We start from the raw sequence: 5,916 nt of genomic DNA, 5'->3' as shown, positions 1-5,916 counted from the left end.
TGCTTTGTGCCCTCTGATCTCTTCCTGCATCCATGTTTTTGCGTGCTGCGATGAGGGTTTGTGATTTTCGTGGATGGGGGCTGGCGGCTGGGGCTGGAGGAGGAAGGAGGAGAAGTGGGTGGGTGTGTGCCCTGGCGGCTTCCTCTACTCACAAGCTTCCTTCCTCTGCTCACATTGCCATTTTGGAGGGGAAAGGTGTGTCCCCTGGCGGCTGGGTCTGGAGGAGGAAGGAGGAGGAGTGGGGTGGGTTGGGGGTGAGGGTTTGTGATTTTCGTGGATGGGGGCTGGGGCATGTGCTGTGATCAGGAGAAGAACAGGGAGGGACAAAAAGCAACGAAGCTCTTTTGCTCCTGTACAGCGAGGCCCGGGCTTTCTTTTGTCTTTTTTCTGCTTTTAGTCAAAAAGGCCCAACAAGGACAATCAAAACAAACAACCCAAAAAGGCCCACAACCTACAAATAACAACAGAACAAAGGGCCTGGATTGTATTCGGCCCAATAGGGCTTTGTGCGGGGGAGAAAGGAGCCTGGCTCGGGCGTGGCAGGTGATCGGGCTGAGACAAATAGATTCGACTGAGACCAATCTATTTCTCAGTCGAATGAGTTCCAGGCGCTCCCTAAAAAAATGATTTTTTTGGGACAAATCTACAGAAACAAAAGACCTTTTCACTTCAAATCGAGTCAAACTACTTCAATTACATTGGGGTGGGTCTAACAGGTTTTCTGTTACTCAATTTGTGTAGATGATGAAATCCCAGAAAGATAAATAAGCATCAGGACCATATCTATAAAATTATCACTAAACATGCAAAGCGTGTCTAACAGATCAGGACATGCAGATTGGTTTGAAACAAATACCATCACAAGCGTCCCTTCTTCCTTACATGCATACTACTCCCTCTGTACCAAATTTTTTGTCTTATATTAATTTAGATACATTCATACGGATGTATCTAAGACAAAAAATTTAGGACGAAGGGAGTACATTCTTGTCGTACGTCGTCAGGCATTTTGCAAAAAAATCCCCCTATTTCTAAAACATTAACCCGCAGTCCTACTTAAAGTGAGTACTAATGGATAACGTTTCGTTTTTTGCAAAACACCCCCTACTACCACCGGCCACCTCCACCACTTATCCATTGCCATCGCCGGCCACACCCCGCTGCTTGCCGCCGGCGTCGACGCCGCAGAAGCCAAGGCAGTGCGTCGCTGCGGGCGTCCACGACGCCCTAGACCAGGAATGGGGCGAGGCATGACGGCGGGCGTTGTAGAGCGCGGCGGACCGAGGCGTCGCGTCGGAGGGTGATAAGGCGGCCGGCGTGCTCGCTTGGGGCGAGGCGTCGGGCCGTTGCAGGTGGCGCGGGGGCCGGGGCGGTGGTTTGACGGGCGACGCGGAGGAGGTGCGTCCTGGAGCCATCGACAGCGGCTGCAGCGGAACGGCGTGTCCACATCTTGCTTAAGGGGCTGCGGGCCGTGGGCGGCGCCGTGCTCGCGCGCGAGACCCGTCTCTGATTTGGATCGAATTTCAGTGCAAGATTCGATCTCTTCTCCTACTCATCCTCTTCCGCGTCGAGTCTGGAGCATGAGTCGCCACCGAACGCCGTGCACCATGCTCCGCGCTGCTGCCTGCGATGCCGCGTGCAGGAGCGCGCACCGCCGCGTGTCCTGCTGGCTGTCGACCACGGCCGCCTGCCGCCCGCGCCTCGCCGGGCGCTCCCGCGACCGCGCTCGCTGCACGACGCGCGCCCCGCCGCCTGCCTGCCTTTGCTGCAATGTTTTTGGCCTCCAGCATCGACTATTGGCCTGACCTGCAGCGAGGAATCAAGGAAGCCTACAGGGTCCTGAGCCTCGGTGGAAAACATCAGATGGATCTCTCTATCCATTGACGAGGGAAGATTTCTGCTTGTGTTAGGTACTGTACTATACATTGCTAATAATCTCTATTTCCGTGATCTGCTTCAGTACTTCAGGCTATGGATTGCGATTAATAGGATTCAGGTTCAGGGGAATACTGAAGACACATTTGCCTGGCGCTTGTCACCGTCAGGCTACTATTCTGAAGAATCCAGCTACAAGATTCTATGTCAGAGCAAGGAGTGTTTTTGTCTTGCTAATGCTATCCGGAAGAGCTATACATCAATGAATTGTAAAGTTTTCATCTGGTTTTCTCTCAAGTACAGGATATGGAAGTCTGACCGCAGGGTTTCCAGGGGCCTACAGGCGACCATCTCGCCGTGTTCTCTCTGTCTTCAGGAGGATGAAACAACGGACCACATGCTTGTTCATTGCGTGCTCCCAATCCCTCAAATACAATGCTTGAATGGTGGCACACTTCTAGACTGCAACTCCGTAAGAACAGAAGGAAGGGGTTTGATTCTCTTGTCATGCAAACTTTCTGGACGTAATGCTCGTGTCTTTGGTAACAATCATCAAGTATTTCCTGAAGCTAGGGTAGGACATACTTGCAGGAGCCAGAAGTTTAGTACTAATTGAGTAGGAGCAGTTCCCTGTAATTTATGTGTTTTTTTCCTTTACCTGCCCTGGATGATGTTTCTGGGTATTGCCTTGAGTAACACCGGAGTATAATAGTATGCATTTTGTGTACTATAAAACATGTAAGATTTCAACCCTCATATTGCTCAAAAGTTTGAAATTTGCAATTCATAAACTGTGGCATACGACGGTGAAAATAATTTCTAACCACGTAAAATCAAATCAATCGAGATAAAGAAGCATCCAACTCCAAATCACTGTCACCAGGCGAGATAAAAAAGAGAAATGTTTCGGAGGATCGGATGGCCTGGGCGAGATAAAAATTATGCCCCCCCCCCCCACCCCACCCCACCCCACCATGCGAGGCTGCAACGTGCCATAGATTTATAGGAAAACTAAGATTGACGCGACAACGTCTCCAGATAAAAAAAATCTGGTCCAGAAGAAAACTAAAGACCGAATTTTTTATTTATTTTCATTTTTGCGAGAATTATACTCATTTGGTTGACCCGTTGCAACGCACGGGTATTGTGCTAAAACTATATATATTCGTGTTCCCATCAAAAAAGAAATTCTTTTGTTTATTCTGAAATTTATCATTACTAAAAAAACATATATCTATGTAGTGATGTACAGTAAAGTACAACCAGGAGTTGTATCCAAGTATAAATAAAAGTTAATAAAGTATTTACTATACCTTGGCAAAGAATGTTCAGCCAACCTAAATTGCCAGCATTTTCCTTCTATACTCTAAAGTGTAAGATCTCAATTGGGAGGTAGCATCCAATACATAGAAAATATTGAAGTAACTCACATTACACCCCTCGCAAAAAAAAGAAAACTCAGGTTACATATTTGTATGATCTGATACAAATAACGCATGATTCATATTAAATCTTATATTTATTATGTTCTGCAGTGCTCCACTTAGCTACCCAGGCATTGTATACACAACCTCCATGCCTAATTTGAATGTAAAAAATGTATCCCTGCCGTATAAAGAAAATGTACAATGTGTATGAAAAAAGTACACAACAAAACATATAATTGGAAAAAAGTTAATTATGTATTTTTAAAATTCTAACTGTGTATAAAAAAATAATGTTCCAGCTGGGTACAAAAGTATACAATGTGCATGAAAAATAGTCATCAAAAGCATATATGAAAAAAAATGATAATCATGTATTTAGAAAATGCTAAACATGTGTAAAATGTACTTTATGTATATAAAAAATGTACAATGTATATGTATGTATAAATAAAAATACATATTTTACAACATGTTTATCATGTATTTTAAAACTGGCCAACGTGTAAAGAAAGATGTTTCAGATGTATACAAAACAACGTACAATTTAGATGAAAAAAAGTACACAATGAAACATCTATATCTATATCTATACCTACCTAATGATAAAGGGGTTATTCCTTCTAGCGGTACGTCACGGGAATTGCCCCCAAATTTGCAAAATATTACCCACCAATGCACCTGTAATAAGTGATAAAAAAAAATTTCACAGGGAAGCCCCCCCCCCCCCCCCCCCCGGGCCGGCCCATGCATTTGGAGCCTCTATACTGGAAAGTGCGCGCTGGGAGAAATGCAGTGCACCTGTTTGGCCGGCCCATGTCCGGGCGGCCTGTTTTTCAAAATTTTGTTTTTCTATTTCTCTTTTTCATTTCCATTTTTTTAAATTAGGACTTTGAAAATGTTTGTGATTTTGTAAAAATATGTTTACTTATTTAAAAACTGTCCAAAATTTTGAGAAATCAAAATACGTTCATGATTTTGTAAACAGTTCGTGTATTAAAAAATGATAATGAAATAGGAAAAAATTTCGCCAATTTAAGAAATGTTCACGGATGGGAAAATATTCTTAAAATTCGAAAACCGCTCGTGACTTATAAAAAAGTTTATTCATTCCTAAAATATTCGCTGATTCAAATAATGATCATCCATTTCAAAAAGTATTTGTTAAACAAAAAAATGTGCGTTAAATCAGAAAAATGTTCGTAAATTTCAAAAATTATTCCACCAGTTTCCATAAAAATGTTTGTTGATTCTAAAAATGTTCGCCGATTCAAGAAAATTGTTTAAGAATATTCACAATTATTAAAGCAATATTTGCAAATAGTGAAAAATGTTCATCAATTTAAAAATGTTCTTGATTTTAGAAAATATTCAAAAATTTGTAAAAGTGTTCACGAAATTGAAAAATGTTCACGATAATGAAATATAACAAATGTTCATGATTTAAAAAATTGTTCATGTTTTCATGAAATTGAGAGTGATAGTGTACCTGAGTGATGCAACAAAATGTGATCATGCCCATTGAAGATTATGATATTTTTTTTTCTTCCGTTGCAACGCACGGGCCCTTTTCCTAGTCTTTACCTAATAATAAACCAGCCATTGCTTCTGGTCGTCCGTCATTGGGCTTTTTTACAAAAAAGTCCCCCCTTTCTCATAAATTGACCCGCAGTCCTACTTAAAATGTGGATAACGTTCCGTTTTTTTGCAAAAAAAAAAACCCTGCCACCACATCCCGTACGAGAACACGAGGGCCGCGCCCCATCCCTCCACCGCCGCGTCCCTGTCCCTCTGCTCGCCGCCGCGCGCCCCATCCCTCCGCCGCCGCGCCCCCGTCAATCCTCTCCTGGTGCCCGTCCTTGCTCCGCCGCGCCGAATCTGGACGAGATCGGGAGAATTCGCCGCATCTCGCGCATCTGCTCGACGGCTGAAAGTGCAACTATCCCTGGGTGGTTTTGGTAATTCCTAACAACATATAGCTCATTGAGCTAATGCTATTTCAAGATAAATATTTCAGGAAAGCTCAATGATTGGCATGGCATGGATTAGAAAGTGGGCCCCTCAAAATGCTAAGGACAAAGGATTGGCTCAAGCTCAAAGCTCAGGACTCTACATTTTTTATTTTAAGTGATCCAAGATCACATTGAGTCCATAGGAAAAGCCAATACTATCAAGAGGGGGTGAGGTGTTGCTTAATGAGTTTCTTGCTCAAAGTGCTTAGTGATATGCTCCAAAAAACCCTCAACTACTTTCTCACATCCACATATGTCCCAAACCAAAAGTCAAACTCGGCCCCACTGAAACTGTCTATCCGGCGCCACCGAGTTCAATTGACATAGCCACTGCCAGAAACCCTAGTCTTTTCGGTCTCACCGATAGGGATCTCGGTCTCACCGGGATGGGATTGTAATCTCTCTGTTTCCCTTTCGTAACATTTCGGTCCAACCGAGATGAGCGAATCGGTCCCATCGAGTTTGCCTGACCAACTCTCTGTTTGATTATTACCAAAATCGGTCTCACCGAGTTTGTGTAATCGGTCTCACCGAGATTGCGTTATGCCCTAACCCTAAGGAAATCGGTCTCACCGAGTTGACGTGTCGGTCCCACCGAAAACCCT

At 43.8% G+C, this 5,916-nt stretch overlaps 1 long non-coding RNA gene across 1 annotated transcript; it reads left to right on the top strand.

Moving 5' to 3' along the window:
• The first annotated feature begins 1,139 nt into the window (after positions 1–1,139).
• LOC120973398 (uncharacterized) lies at positions 1,140–2,666 on the top strand. Its single transcript, XR_005768183.3, has 2 exons — positions 1,140–1,910; positions 2,003–2,666. It is a non-coding gene; the product is annotated as an uncharacterized lncRNA (long non-coding RNA).
• The last annotated feature ends 3,250 nt before the right edge of the window (positions 2,667–5,916 follow it).

The sequence above is a fragment of the Aegilops tauschii genome, chromosome 2 (genome assembly GCF_002575655.3).
Source record: "Aegilops tauschii subsp. strangulata cultivar AL8/78 chromosome 2, Aet v6.0, whole genome shotgun sequence".
Lineage (NCBI taxonomy): Eukaryota > Viridiplantae > Streptophyta > Magnoliopsida > Poales > Poaceae > Aegilops > Aegilops tauschii.
Note: the sequence above shows the minus strand (reverse complement) of the source record. Positions and strands in the feature narration are given on the sequence as shown.